General features: G+C 40.9%; 1 long non-coding RNA gene across 9 annotated transcripts in view; it reads left to right on the forward strand.

The window, feature by feature from the left end:
- LOC114020504 overlaps positions 1-15,081 on the forward strand; it is a 92,923-nt gene that overhangs the window by 149 nt on the left and 77,693 nt on the right. For 2 of the 9 annotated variants that reach the window (XR_006288923.1, XR_006288925.1), the window contains exons 1-2: positions 21-139; positions 3,056-3,168. This is a non-coding gene — a long non-coding RNA (uncharacterized LOC114020504). Of the gene's footprint in view, positions 1-10; positions 3,169-5,971; positions 6,076-15,081 lie in introns of those variants that run through there. The other 7 variants (XR_006288920.1, XR_006288922.1, XR_006288921.1 and 4 more) reach the window with 6 other exon arrangements.

The raw sequence follows: 15,081 nt of genomic DNA on the forward strand, positions 1-15,081 counted from the left end.
TTTTTTTTTTAGAATAGCGCATGCGCGCAAGGAAACGTCGAGGGGGTGGATGACGAGCGGAGCGGGCGTTGAGGTGGCCACACAGGGAGCATAGGTTGCGGAGCCGTCTTCGCCCTAGACCCGCCTTCCCGCCCGCGTGGTAAAGAGCGGAAAACGCTCCCCCTGCTTGCGAGCAGGGCGCAGTTAGCGCGGCAGCTGGCGCGAGCAAGGCGTCGTTCCCGAGGGTGGGGGGGCAGGAGCGTCATAGCGCCCCCGTTTGCGGTAGCCCTGTGCGCGCGGGTTAATGAGCCCTGTGGTGCGTTTGTGCCCGCGTTGCGTGTAACCCGAGTACGAGCTCTGTGACAAAAGAGATGATCCCACCCGCCGCCTCCTCTCTCCCCTCTGGCCCTGTCTGCAGCTTAGCACAGAAGCCGTGTGGCTTGCGGGCTGGGCCCGCCTTGCCGAAGAAAACCCTCGTTCTTATCTAGGGCGCAGTGAGAACCGAGCCGGCAGGTTTCCCGCGCCACGTGCTGGCCTTGGCCTGCGTGGGGGTGAGGGGCTTTATCTCGGAGCGAGAAGGCGCGTTCACGCCTGCCTTGACTCCTGCAGTTTTTGGCTTCTCTGGGCTGAGTCTGCCAATTAGCGGGGAACGTGTGTGATGTGGGAGCCGGAACAGGCCCAGCGAAGGCTTTGTGGGGGAACCCCAAAGATCGATCTCTAGGGTGGGAACAACTTTTAATTCCTCAATTGGCTGGGCTGGATTGGCACTGCTGACCTACAGGTGAAAGGCTAATTGGTCATTAGCGACGGCCTGGAGCATTCAGAGTAGCAGCCGTGTTAGTCCGTACTCGCAAAAAGAAAAGGAGTACTAGTGGCGCCTTAGAGACTAACCAAGGAATCCGATGAAGTGAGCTGTAGCTCACGAAAGCTTATGCTCAGATAAATTGGTTAGTCTCTAAGGTGCCACTAGTACTCCTTTTCTTTTTGCTGAAGCATTCAGTTCTCCTTCAGAGCTAATTTTTACTTTGTTGAAAATAAGATTGCTTTCTTGAAATATGTTTGTTTAACCAAGTTCTGATCTTTTTAGAGCACATGCAGGCAAGGTCTTCCACTTTCTGTATACACAGGCAAAAATATCCCCACTGTGCTTTCTCCTCTTTAAACATACGTTTTAATAAGTATCCCACCCATTTCTAACAGAAGAGTTCTCACTACGCTAAAACAAATATTGATACAACAACCAAAATACCTATAAATATGTTTTGTTATATAAATCATTTCAATATTTATTGCATGGGCTTCACACTGACGTATGTCCCACCCCGCATGAGCCGTTAGAGTTTGAATCCATAAGTTATAACCTTCAGATACATGGCACCAACTGCTTCTATGGTAGCTATGGGAGTTGCATGAGCATCTGCCATTAAGTAGAATGACTTTTCCTATTAGCATGGAGGCAGTAAGAGACTCATAAATCTCTACAGGAGGCCTAACCACTAGGAAGGGACAAAGATCTGCACTGTGTTAGCATGGGTTACCCAAAGAGATAATTTATCTCCTTCCATCTGAGAAGTAGTGTGGTAAGGTGTGGTCTGTTCCTACCTCTGTCTAGTCTGATGTTACCTTTTCCCACTTGTCTGTTATCATAGCTGTAAAATGAGTGAACAATAATTATGTCTACCCAAAGGTAGGGGAAATGATGCCTTGGTTAATAAGAGTTAGGAAGTGACTAGAAATATTCAGAGCAGTTAGCAGAAGAGCTGGCATTAGACACATGGGCTCTCAGAAGACAATTTAGTGCATCTTCCCATAGGCAACGCTGTATTGCAGGCTCTTGCTCTTGCCCTCTCCCTCAAAAATGGTGTGACGTATTACCAGTTGTATAGGAACAAAATGTGTGACTGTCAAATCTTGGGTAATACTTGGTGGCCTGGTCTGGGAGGAAGGGGTGTCTCCAGATGTGTGAAGGGGTTTAGGGTTCCCAAATGTATGTGGAAATTGTGGGGTGGGCCTCTGGAGGTGAAGGGAGGGGTGAGAGGGAGAAGCGGGTGAATGTTCAGTTATGTGTCTGCCTCATCCACTTCTCCAGAAGTGGAGATTTGAGGGGAGGGGAAAAGTTTCCAGATGTGACATTTACTTTTTCTGGGTAGGTAAAGGTCTACGGGTATGAACATTTTTGATGTGTCAGGATGGGATTGTTAAGGAAATGTCTCTATGTTAAATTACCAGGAGTTCATGTCAGAAGCCTTTGTTGTAAGTAGCTTAGTAAAAACATGGTGAACTATTGTATTCCATTAAAGATTATTATTATTTCTATAATGCAATAGGTATGCATAGTTCTTCACAGACAATAAAAAGTGAAGTTAAGACTTTGAATTCTGGTGAGCATCTCATTTATTTACTCCTTGTCCAATTACTTCAAATTTGATAAGTATTCTGTCTCAGTCCCAAAATTAAACTACCAAATTTGAGCTTGGATTTTACATGAGGAAACCAAAACTGAGTTTATAATGGAAATGAAGATGCAATATTAACTATGGAATAACTGCCACTGTATCATAATAGGATTTAATTTCAAGTAGAATGTATTTTTGGGTTATTGACTCAACCCATGTGGAGTTAATTGCAGAATCTGGGCCCAATATATTAAACTGAAATGTATACATAGGGGCCATGATCTGACTAGACCCTCTTGGGGTTTGTTCTGTGGATCTTGGAGGGGGATCAGCGTTGGCTTTCAAGTTGAATGTTAATACAGAAGTCTGTCCTGGATTTGGTACTGTTCAAAATTTTCATGAATGACTTGGATAATGGAGTGCAGAGTATACTTAAAATTTGTGAATGACACCAAACTGGGAAAGTTGCAAACACTTTGGAGACAGGATTAGAATTCAGCCCTCCCATTTCTATGATTTATTGTCAATGGCTTATTGTTGTAGTGTTGCAAAATTCTGGATTATCAGGTATGCTGTTTGATCAAAGCCTGGAACTGAGTGGCAGAGACCCTATAGACATAGTAGCAGATCCGATCCACTCAAGTAAACATACAAACAGAACCTTTTTTTTTTTTTTAAAGCCAGATACTGAATTTGTATGCACTGGAAATGAATATTTTTCTGCAACATTGGACCTGGGTGGGAGTGAACCTCATTTTACTCTGATATCTGGAATCTAGTATATATTGGAAAGGTAAGAAGCCATTGCTGTTATCTATGTAGATTTTCCAGTCTTGTTTCTAGCGTTGGGTAGCCCAATGGATTATAGTGCTGTAAACTGATTTGTTCAGCCCAGTTGATGAACTCAGGCCTTCAAAAAGTACTGCACACTTCTTAAAAACCAGGTGTAATTACTGCTTTCTGTTCTTTCTGTACTCCTAACTAATGAACAGATATAATGAAACACATTTTTACTTTTGGTCAGTTACTGTGTATATACCTATTTGGCATCCTGAAAATTCATGTTAATGCTTGTAGTTATAAGGAAAGATCTCTCTTGAGCAAAGGTAAAGTAGCAGAAGACATTAGGGAAATCAGTTTGCAGGAGAACATAAGTATTTGAAAAGAGAGAGTGGGAAAGCCCCCTTGTCAAAAATGTGGCATTGGTTTAAAATAGGAAAAGCATTTTTTCTTAGATATATAAGTGCATTGGCCTAGTACAAAATGTGTACTGCACACAAACCTGCTCTTTAGGAAATACCTATTTTTGTGAAGAAATGCAGGGACACTGATACTAAAAAGTTCAGCCTCCAATGGACAAATTAAGAGGTGGAAATAAATAAGAAGGAGACTGTGCTTCAAAATGTGTTTGTCATATGTTTTGGGACTCAACATGTTTTGAAGACCAGGATAAAGCTATCAGCAATGGAGATAAACCTTAAAATGGTGCACTTTTAATCATGTAAAATTCTTACTGTATGGTACGTTTGTTAGTCTGCCATAACCAGGAGAAGTATCTGCTGCTCACGTGCTAACCAGAACCAAAATTATCTGTCAAATATTGGTAGCAATATTTATATTTCCTATTTTTAGTGCCATTTTATAACTTGGATATTTTTTTCTTAGAGTAAAATTATGTATTCCCAAACTTTGGAAGATAGTGTTGGATAGATTTTTGCCTTGATGGATTAAAATACTACTTCCACTTAGTGCTTTCCATCCATAAGTCTCAAAATTCTTGAATAAAGAGAAGTGTCATTGCCATATTAAAGAAAGGAAACTGAGATATAGAAAAGTTAAGTGACCTGCCTAAGGTCATAGGGCACTTTAGTAGCACAGACAGAAATAGTTTCAGTCCTGAACTACACTGTAAGGAGTAAGGACCAAATTCTTCCCTGTCATTTAGGGTCCAGTCCAGTTCTGATTGAAGTTGAAGACTTACTGAGTTCAGTGGGAGTTGGACTGGGTCCTTACTCTAGGCAACCGAACATAAAATTTTTACCTGATTCTCTTCTATGAGTTACTTATGCATGCAAATACTAGATATTAAATATGATAAATCTGTTTATAAATTCTAGTACATAATTGTGGAAGCCCAAGAGAAGTACATTTATTAATACAATATTTTAGAAATGTACATCTCCCTGACCGGCAGACGTGTGTTTATATTCAGTTTCACAGTAGTAGTTACAAATAGGTCCATGTGGCTGCAGATAATAGCAGGTCCTGGGCCCTAAAGATTACAAGATGGCAGAAAATTGTAGCCATTATAAACAGTGTATTACACACGTCTATCCCGGAAAATATTCATATTCTTTGTTTTTTGAACAATTAACTTATTTTATTTGAATTTCAGTCATGTGTGTTCACCTAAATTTTTGCCTTAATGCAGATGCATGCTCATTGTAAGATGGTTTTTGTTTTATTAAAATTAATGTGCAAAATGTATCCCAGCCTGCATTCTAAAATATCTGTGGCAAAATAAACAAGGTTATTGCTGATGTTGACAGAATCTAAGGGTAGCCAAGAAGAACTTAACAAGCACATTCCCAGGAGGCAGATTGTTCTCTTTAGTGTTAAGAGCTGTGGGACAGGGTTTGGGGGAAGAAAAATCTTCCTGAAGAATCCTTTGCAGAGAGTTCTCCGTGTCATTCCATGGAGGGAAGCAGAGGTTCCCCCTGCAAGCTTCACTCCTCACCCTTGGATCCTTGGCCATGTAGTGCTTGGAACACACTGTGGGCAATGTGGAAAACATAATGCAGTCTGGGGAAACTCTGTGTATCACCCCCAACTTACCCACACTTCCCTCCAGCCTACCTACTCATCACCCCTTTTCTCAAAGTGGACCCTGAACCACAGAGAAAGCACTACTGAATCAGGGTGGTAGTTTTTTTTTTTTTTCCATAGCTTCATAGACATTAAGGTCAGAAGGGACCATTATGCTCCTCTATACTGATGACACCTCCTGCACAATGCAGGCCACCGAATCTCATCCACCCACTCCTGTGATAAACCTCTCACCTATGTCTGAGCTATTGAAGTCCTCAAATCATGGTTTAAAGACTTCAAGGTGCAGAGAATCCTCCGGCAAGTGACCCGTGCCCCATGCTACAGAGGAAGTCGAAAAACCCCCAGGGCCTCTTCCAATCTGCCCTGTAGGAAAATTCCTTCCCGACCCCAAATATGGCGATCAGCTGAACCTTGAGCATATGGGCAAGATTCACCAGCCAGATACCCAGGAAAAAATTCTCTGTAGTAACTCAGATCCCACCCCATCTAACATCCCATCACAGGCCATTGGGTAACAGGGTCATGGGAACAGCTGAGTCCCCTTCTGCACAGAAGGAGGCCGATCTGCTTGTGCAGAACTCCTCAGGCAGATGCGCAAGGACTGTATGATTTGGCCTTATATCACTCTTTAGACTCAGTCTAGTACCTGAGTGAGTTAGGTGTTTTAAGGCTTAAAATCTGTGGCTACCTACATAATTGTAGAAAGCCAAACCACCCCAGAATTTGCTGCATGGTCCCCTATTACTGTCACTCTTCACTGTTACCAGGCTTTCTCCATACTCCTTATTGACTGTAGTCAGCATCTTGGCAGCAGCTTATGGAAGTGTGGACTTTTCCAGCTCATGCCGTTGGCCAAGTACCCTTCGACCAGGTACCTTTTGTCCTATTTCGTTCTCTCATGAGAGGTCGAAAACATGTGTTCCTTTTGATCAAGAATGATTTGCAACAGATACTCAAGTGACAGTAGCACTAAAAATATCTCAGAGGCATTTTTAAATAGAAAACTGAGAGAAAATTGAAAGGTACAAATCATATCTAGTCTACAATTTGTATAACAGCCCTACAATATTAGTAAAAAAATTTTGTGCTAACAGTTTGCTGTGGTTTAAGCCAAAGAATCAATTCCTTACATTTTTGGAGTCAGGAGACTGTCAAGCTATTTCTGTCACTCTTTTTCTCCCTCTCAGCATCTCAGAGATCAAGTATCTCTTCCTCTTTCCTAGTGAAATTCTTTGCAGTTATACACTTAGCTGCCAACTTTATATTAAGTAACAAAGCCATTGCTGCCGAGGCTTTCTAACTAGTTTCTAAGATTTGTCACAGTTATCCTTGTGTATGTATTATACGATGCTGCTTTTATATTTCTATATATTATTAGCATTGACAATCTGTGTGCTTAGCTTAGATGGCTTGATCCTGTGCAGGGCAGGTGCTGAGGGTTGTATAGGTTAAAAATTATGAGCAGAACAAGGGAGCACTGGGGAATCTCTGATATTTAGAGCAGTGTTGAAAGGCTGCCAAATTACTTGTGTCTTGTAGGTAGGTGTAAGGTCTAATCAGGGAACAAGTAGCTAAATAACTTATTAGATCATCCTGAAGTCCATTGCTCCCCAGGTGCATCCATTCTTCTCCCCCCACCCCTTAACACCTTGTCTGTTTGCAAGGAATAGAGAGACTATGCAAGAGGCTTGACACCTAACTGCTCAGTGTGGAATAATAGACCTGCTGCTTGAAGTTACTTGTGCCAATGCACTACTTTCACTTTTACTCATAGTGAGCTTGCACATCCTGCAGTGCACTGTGCAATGACTTGCAGATTCAATAGTGAAATGATCCAAGCTGGCAATCAGTTTCCATACAGCACGTTTTCCTTTAACTATCTTGGTAGATAAACTGGTATTGTCTTCCATATTGCTACTAAAGAAAGTGCTGCACCTGATCCTGAGATACAGAAATGCAGATCATTTACCCGACATAACACTTTTTCATTAGGCAATTATCGATAAACAACTCCACTCTGTTACCAGGGCTAATGTGAACCTAATGCCTTTCTGCTTCTTTTGTGTCATTCATCTCTTGCAAACACAGTATCATAAAGCAGTGGAATGGTCCTCTCTTGATTACAGATTTAATACTTGTTAGGAGCATGGTACTGATAGCTGTTTCAGCTCTTAAATCTGGAACTGACTCAGCAGAAACCAAAGAAAACAGTAGCACCACTTTACTGAGGAATAGTCTGTTGAGGCCTAGATGCTAGGATGGAATGGATTATGCTTTACTGTCATATACTATACTTACCCACAGGGACCTAGACCCCAGGCTCCAGCCTGAACCTGGAAGACTACATAGCAGTGAAACAGGCCCATAGCCTGAGCTCAAGTTGGCTGTCATGGGTAGGGTGACCAGACATTAAGTGTGAAAAATCGGGACAGGGATGGGGGGTAATAGGAGCCTATATAAGAAAAAGACCCAAAAGTCGGGACTGTCCCTATAAAATCGGGATATCTGGTCACCCTAGTCATGGGGCCAGCCATGGGTTTTTCTTTGCAGTATAGACATACCCAGTGTCTCTGTAAGAACTGAGAATAGACCTACCATCTCGAGATTCCTATTGCTGTGTTAACAATAAAACCATACTGTTTCCGCATCCTTAGCTTTCTGTTTTCGTCTCATCTCTTTGTGAAATGATGATAATACCTTAGTAAACTGCTCGGATACTCCCAGATCAAAGGCACACAATAGATAGAGCTTGAACACTTTGCCAGACAGCAACTACTAACCAGAGGACTATATGTACTAGACAGAGTCTATTTAAAACAAACAAACAAAAATATCAGGAAGACAGAGCACTAGCAAGATCCAAGGGCAATGCCCTAGTGAAGTCCCTCACAGCTGTTCGAAGGTAGTAATTTACTGGGATTCCTGCCAGGGTTGTCATTTGAATCTGCTTGAGGGCTTCATCCTTCGTATCATCCTCTGGCTATTAGGTGTTTGATACAATTTCAGACCCTCACAGTTGGAAGGAAAAAGTTTTCTTGCTCGTTCCCCCTAGCCATGAATCATCAGAATGTACTTAATGATGGATAAATGTGTTTTGTTAAGGTCTAAAGTTTTATGAGGAGGGTAATTACGCAATTATAGTTTGAAATTTTCTAGGGATTTTTTAACATTCTTTTTTAGTAAAAGACTGTAAAATCAATCCACTAATAACACTGATGTGCTCAGATTTTCACAGTAGGATTTTACACTAGACCATATGATGGAAACTGCAATAAAAGTAAAGTTGAAAATGGGAAAGTTAATGGAAAGAATGGTTCTTTAAAAAAAACAGTTTGAAACACATCCTAGTTGAAAAATGTAGGTCTGTATCTAACATAATAATTGCTAGAATGGAGAGTTGGGGCAAAAGTGACCTGGGTTGTGACCCAGGTGACCTGGACATTCGAGAAGCCAAAGTCAGCAGACAGTTTTGAAAATTTTCCCTTTAATTTGCCTGAGCGTCAGTTCCCCATTTCTAAACATTCCCTATAAACCACTTGTATTGTGAGAATAATTCATTATTATTTGTATGGTACTCGGATACGCTGGTGATGAACACCATAAAAATACTATAGATAGTTTTATCCAGGAATACAATAACTGTTTTCTAATGCACTTCATAGGAAAGAACTTTGTTTAAAAGAGCCAGTTGTACTACATGTCACACATCTGGGAGACTACTTTGATTAGCTCTTGGTCTTTACTAAGGGAAGAGAGGGTCACAGGAAGTTCAACAAAAAAAACTGGGAGAACCCTGACTCTAAGTATTAAAGTTGAGGAAGTAGAACACAGATGTTGTTCAAGAAACTGTTGCAATTCCAAAGAAAAAAGATCTTATTGGAAAAATAATTTATATTTTACATTACAATTCAAAACCAGATCCAAGATATGCCACATCATTTGAACCTAAAATCCAAGTCCACATTGAAAAAAAGACCTCTGGAAGATTCCCTATTTCACATAAAATACTCTACTCTTAAAATAAATTAAAGTAGAAGACCCAGGATCCTGCTTGTCAGAATGTGGCTATAAACTCATAATTTCACACGGGTTATCTCTGACAGTGAAGTTTACAAAAATAGGTTCACATCAGGGTAGTTGAGAGTGCTTTTTCATACCTGTTAATGAAGCATCATTAGAAACATCAAGGAAATGTTCCAAGAATTAGTAGCACCAGTATGATGTATCCTTCCTGCCAACAGATTATTCATTTAATGATTTAAAGCAGCTGCTCACTGTAATTATAATACATAAAAGGCAACTGCCACCCTCGCCCTAGCAATAGTCTGGTATATGAAAACGCAAAAGTGACTTGTAAATTCAGTCTTCTTCCTTATATTGCAGAGAGAATCTTTCAAACTTGGAAACTCACTGAATCTCAAGTTGAGAAACAACTTTGATTTGCTCTTGGTCTTTGCTTGACAACTGGCCTGTTTGATAGCTCTTATACCTTAAGGTTTCATGCTATGCTTGTTTTCTCTACTGTTATTTGTTGAAGTCAAAACCAATCCAGGACAATATCCATTTTAAGTCAAACAGTGGACACATTCCATCTGATCTGCTGTGCACCAATTTGTGTATAATTATTTATACTGTAGCAGCACACACAATTTCCAAGGTGCTGTACAAACATATAGGAAGACACAGTCCCTTTTCTGAAGATTTTACAATCTAATAAGAAAAGGAATATATGAATGTCACGTGAAATGGATACAACATACAAGCATGGGCAGTGTGTAATGGAGGCTGGGGCCATGGCTGGTGCTTGGGGCTCCTCCGGGCAGCTGGAGTTTGGGGCAGCTTGGGCAGGGTTCAGGGCGGCTTGGGCGGGCCAGCCAGGGCTCCCCCGGCTGCAGTGCGGGGCTCAGGGCTCCTCTGGCCCTGGAGGGCAAGAGGGGGGCGGGGCGGGGCCTCAGGCAAAAAGGGGTAGGGGGCTAGCCTCCACAAATGGGGGGTTTATGCGCTGCCCACATATACAAGCCCTTTTCTGTTGCGTTTAATGAGGCATATAGTTATTTCCCATATACTCCTTTATCTAGCCATTTCTTGACCAAAATCTTATAGGCGTCACAGTTGAAATGGGTCTGTCATAACCATAAGGGTAGCCCAAAATTTGTCCTTACCTGTAAGGGGTTAAGAAGCTCAAATAACCTGGTTGGCATCTGACCAAAGGAACCAATGGGGACAAAAGATACTTTCAAATCTGTTCCGGGGGCGGGGGAGAGGCTTTGTTTTGGGTTTTTTGTTTCTGTGTTTGTTCGCTCTTGGGACTAAGAGGGACTGGACATCAATTCATGTCCTCCAAACCATTCTGAACCAGTCTCTCATATTACAGAAATTGTAAGTACAGCCAGGCAAGGCGTATTAGTTTATCTTTGTTTTCTCAACTTGTGAATTTTCCCTTTGTTGGAGGGAGGTTTGTCCCTGTTTTGTTGTAACTTTGAAACTAAGGCTAGAGGGGGTTCCTCTGTGTTTTGTGCATCTTTTGTTACCCTGTAAAGTTATCTTCCAACTTGATTTTACAGAGGGGATTTTTACCTTTTTTTTTTTTTAAATAAAATTCTTCTTTTAAGAACTGATTTTTTTTAATTTATTTTTTATTTTAGTGTCCAAAGATCCAGGGGTTTGGGTCTGTGTTCACTTTGTAACCAATTGGTTAGGATATTATTCTCAAGCCTCCCCAGGAAAGGGGTTGTAAGGGCTTGGGGGGATATTTTGGGGGAACGGGAACTCCAAATGGTCCTTTCCCTGATTCTTTGTCTAACTCACTTGGTGGTGGCAGCATACTGTTCAGGGACAAGGTGGAATGTGTGCCTTGGGAAAGTTTTTAACCTAAGCTGGTAAAAATAAGCTTAGGGGGTCTTGCATGCGGGTCCCCACATCTGTACTCCAGAGTTCAGAGTGGGGAAGGAACCCTGACAGGGTCCTAATGAGAGATTAAATGAGGAGAGGTTGTTTTATGGACTATCTCAGGAAGGGTGTTGCATGCCTAGGGGGTTGGTGTAGAGGAAAGGTTAAGATAGTGTTGAGAGAAACACATTAACAGGGTATTAAGGCTGGCATCACTGCTGATGAAGTATAATAAACCTGGAGTTAGTTTGTTTTTCTCATCCATTTAAGGGTCTTTGTAGCTTTGTTTGATATTTTTTTAATTAAAAAAAAAGTCTTCAGATTGTGACTCTTTAAATGTCTTAGCAACCTTTGATTTCATGTAATGATGTATATCAAAATATCCCGAAGCAGATATGTGCCAAGCATTTATTTCTTATCTAGTTGTTTATATTGTAAAGCCCTGATCCAGCAAACACATATGTGTTTAGCTTTACTTATATGAAGGGATTACTCTCACAAATAAAAGTTCATCATATGCATAAGGGTTTGCAGGAGTGAGGCCAAAGTTTTATATTTCTCTGATTAAATAGTAACTGCTTGAACATTTTACCGAGTATATAACAAGATTACAAATACAATAAAATGAGAATATTAAAATATAAAAAGGAAGACTAAATAGTAGAGGTGATTGGCAATAGTATGCAGATTGCTTTGTCACAAGCGCCAGTTCAAATATGCTCCAGGTCAGTCCCTGCAATTGATGGGTGACTAGTGGCACATGAGAAAAGTTAGCGATCTAGCCCGAATTGCTGCAAGGTGGTCATATTACAAAATGTACCACTATGCTTGCACTAATTACCACTCATGTTAGCAAGCTCAGCAGAAAGGCCAAAAATTGAAGGGGCATTGAAAATTAGTTACCCTCTTTTGTCTTAGGTGAAGTTTCTTCTGGAAGAGAACTAAGGTATGTTTTCAGGGCGATGTAGGGAAGCTTGTATTTCTGCTGCCTAAGTTTTACCTACTGTAAAACTAATTGCATCAAGTTCATTTCATGCTTTATCAACCTCAGGTTTATTAGTGCAAATTAAATTTCACACTAATGAGTCCAAGTTCTTGTGAAGCAACATGGAAACCTGCAGTTTCCATTCATTGCAGTAAAAATACATTTTGTGCAATTTGCATAGTGGGAGAATAGTCTAATAGTAAAGTATTTGTATTGCAAAAAGAGATGAATAAACTTTGTGAATAAAAAGAGGACCTTTGCTGTTAATCTAGTACCTTTTAGCAGCACTGAAAAGTATTGGAGAATGATTTAAAAAAAAATCAAACAATTGCAATGAATTATTTACTTTTATTATTATAATTTTAACAACATGGCTAACTTGACATCTGTCAGCAAAGCATTCACATGAGGAAGAGACTATAATAAAGTTGTTCAAGCTACAACCTACTTAGATTGTTAAATCAAACTGAATAAAGCAGGCTGCTTTGATGGGTTTATGGTTTCCACAAACATTTTTGTCAGTGACATCATCTTTTGCTTTGAATTCCAACATTTGTCTTCTGTGGACAGGGAATTTCAAAATCAACTGAAAGTTTAAAAAAAAAGAATAATTATTATTTGCTGGTTAGAGCAAGTAATAGGAAGAAAGGGGAAATTGTTGGACCAAATTCTACTTTCACATCCACTGGTGAAATGCCATTGGCTTCAGTAGGATTATACCTTCAGTAATTGACAACATAGTTTCGCTTAGTCTATTAATTTACCTCACAATGAGTGAAATTTACCCCTTCACAGAGGACCTTCTTAAAGTTTGTGCATCACTTCAGTGCATGGTGGTGAATTTCACCCAGTAACTTTATTCCCGCTCTTTGAGAACATTTTGATCGTTATTAAAATTCTACCGTTGCTATACATTCATCTTTTAAAATGTATTAATATGTAAAGCATTTTCATTTGTATATAAGCACTTTTGAAGATTTGGACCAGGAAAAGTAGTATGTGTATTTATTAGAGATCACCATGGACCAAAATTCACGCCCAACACACATGTAACTTTACTGAAATTTAATTCTCCATCCAAACTTTGTGGTTCAGGCCTCTTTCTCTGTCTTCACTCCCACACATCTCCCCTCACATAAGTGAAATTCTCCTCGATACAGAGGGCCAGAATAAGGTGTGTAGACTACTTAAGTCCCCTTTCTCTAAGTACCGAAATGGCACTTCAGAAGTGTACAGGCCTTTTTCTGGCTCTCTGCACATAGGTGAATTTTACCTCAAAGGAACATGGGAATTACACCACTAGGCTGCAATAGAAAGTCTTGCAACTCTAAAAAGAAAACAGGAGGGAATCAGTTGTTTTAGTTGGAAGATCATTACAAGCATCCTGCAGAGCTATGGACGTAGTTAGTTGTTTGAATGTACAATCCCACCGCATTTGTTTGAAAGAGCTTAGAACAGAATTGCAGTACCTGTTTTTATCATGATCAGTTTGCTCCATTATATTGTTCATAAGACAGTAGGTAGGTTCTGTGCAATAGCTGATACTGGGCATTCTGATGATTAGTGTAAATAGGAAATTTCAATGTATGTTTCAACACTTTCCCACAAAACTTGGAATGAAAATCAGCAGAAATTTAATTTTTTTTACTTTTACTTTCTTCAGCATTTTCACAAGGTGCATTTGCTCACCTTGTTGCTATCTTACAGCCCACTCAGAAGCCAATTACAGTTGTGAAATTGGGTCTTCTATATATGGAGGATCAAGACCTGACTAGCACCAAAGTATTTTCTATTAGGCAGGAGATTATGCTGTCTGAAAAGCAAACCATTTTAATAAGGGCCTGTTGACAGAAAACTTTGATTTGGAATGTGAGGGGGGGAGGACATGAGTTCTCGTAGGCTCTGTGGCTAATTCAGATGATTAGAGTTCTCCCAGAAGCAAACCCAAAAACACTTGAAATAAATTTAGAATTTTTTCTCCAGAAGAAAATTGTTCAAAGAAAAAGAATGGATTATGTTTGTCCACAAAAGATATAGATAATGGGCCAAATTCAGCTTAGACCCCCACAATTCAACAGAGCGTTTAAGCTTGTTTCTGTTCAGCAATGCACTTAAGCACACACTTATAACTAAGCATATGCTTAAGTACTTTTGCTGAATTGCAGGGGCGCTCAGTTACTCCTCAGTTGAGAGCAGAATATAGTCCATGTATTCTGAACCAGAATTTGATACAGTATTTTCTTCAGTGATGGAAAATATGGTATATTTGATAGTAAAGCAAGAAACAATCAACTTAAAGAAACAAATGTTACCCTTGATAAATATTAGAACATAGTTTAAACATTAATCACTAACCCAGATCACCCTGGTGCAAGACAAGGGTAGGGGGCCCCTTCCAGACTCTGGGCCATAGCTCCCAACATAGCCCACCACTCTCCAACATCTCCCAATCCCCCTACAGTTCACCCCACCATCCTCCACTTGTCCCCAACCCCTCATCCTGGTGCCCCCTGCCAACGCTCCCCACCTCACCTCATAGCTCACCAACAACTCACCCTGTCATCCACCGCCTCTGGGACTTTCCTGGCCACTCATTGACACAGCCGTGGCTCAGTGCTGTGTTCCTCTCCTGGGCTAGGGTGGCTCCTCCCAGTCCCAGTGGTTCTGCTCACTCTTATCGCCCACCCCACATGCACACAACACAGGCCAAATCTGAGTGAAGAGTGGCATTGTGAGAGTGCACACTGGAGTTGCAGTGCTGATCTGGTTTGCCCCAGCTGCCCCTCTGTCATGATGGAAGTGTGGCTGGATCAGATCTGAGTGGTGTTGCCTGCAATCCCATGTACCAAGTTGCAAGGCCACTAAATGTGGCTCGGCTGTCCCCTGTCGTGACAGAGGGGCAGTTGGGCCAAATCTGAACAGCACTGCAACCCTGCATGCCCTGTTGTAATGCCACTCAAATTTGGCCTGACTGCCCCTCCATCTGACAGCCTAATTTGAGTG

Source organism: Chelonia mydas, chromosome 2 (genome assembly GCF_015237465.2).
Source record: "Chelonia mydas isolate rCheMyd1 chromosome 2, rCheMyd1.pri.v2, whole genome shotgun sequence".
Classification (NCBI taxonomy): Eukaryota; Metazoa; Chordata; order Testudines; family Cheloniidae; genus Chelonia; species Chelonia mydas.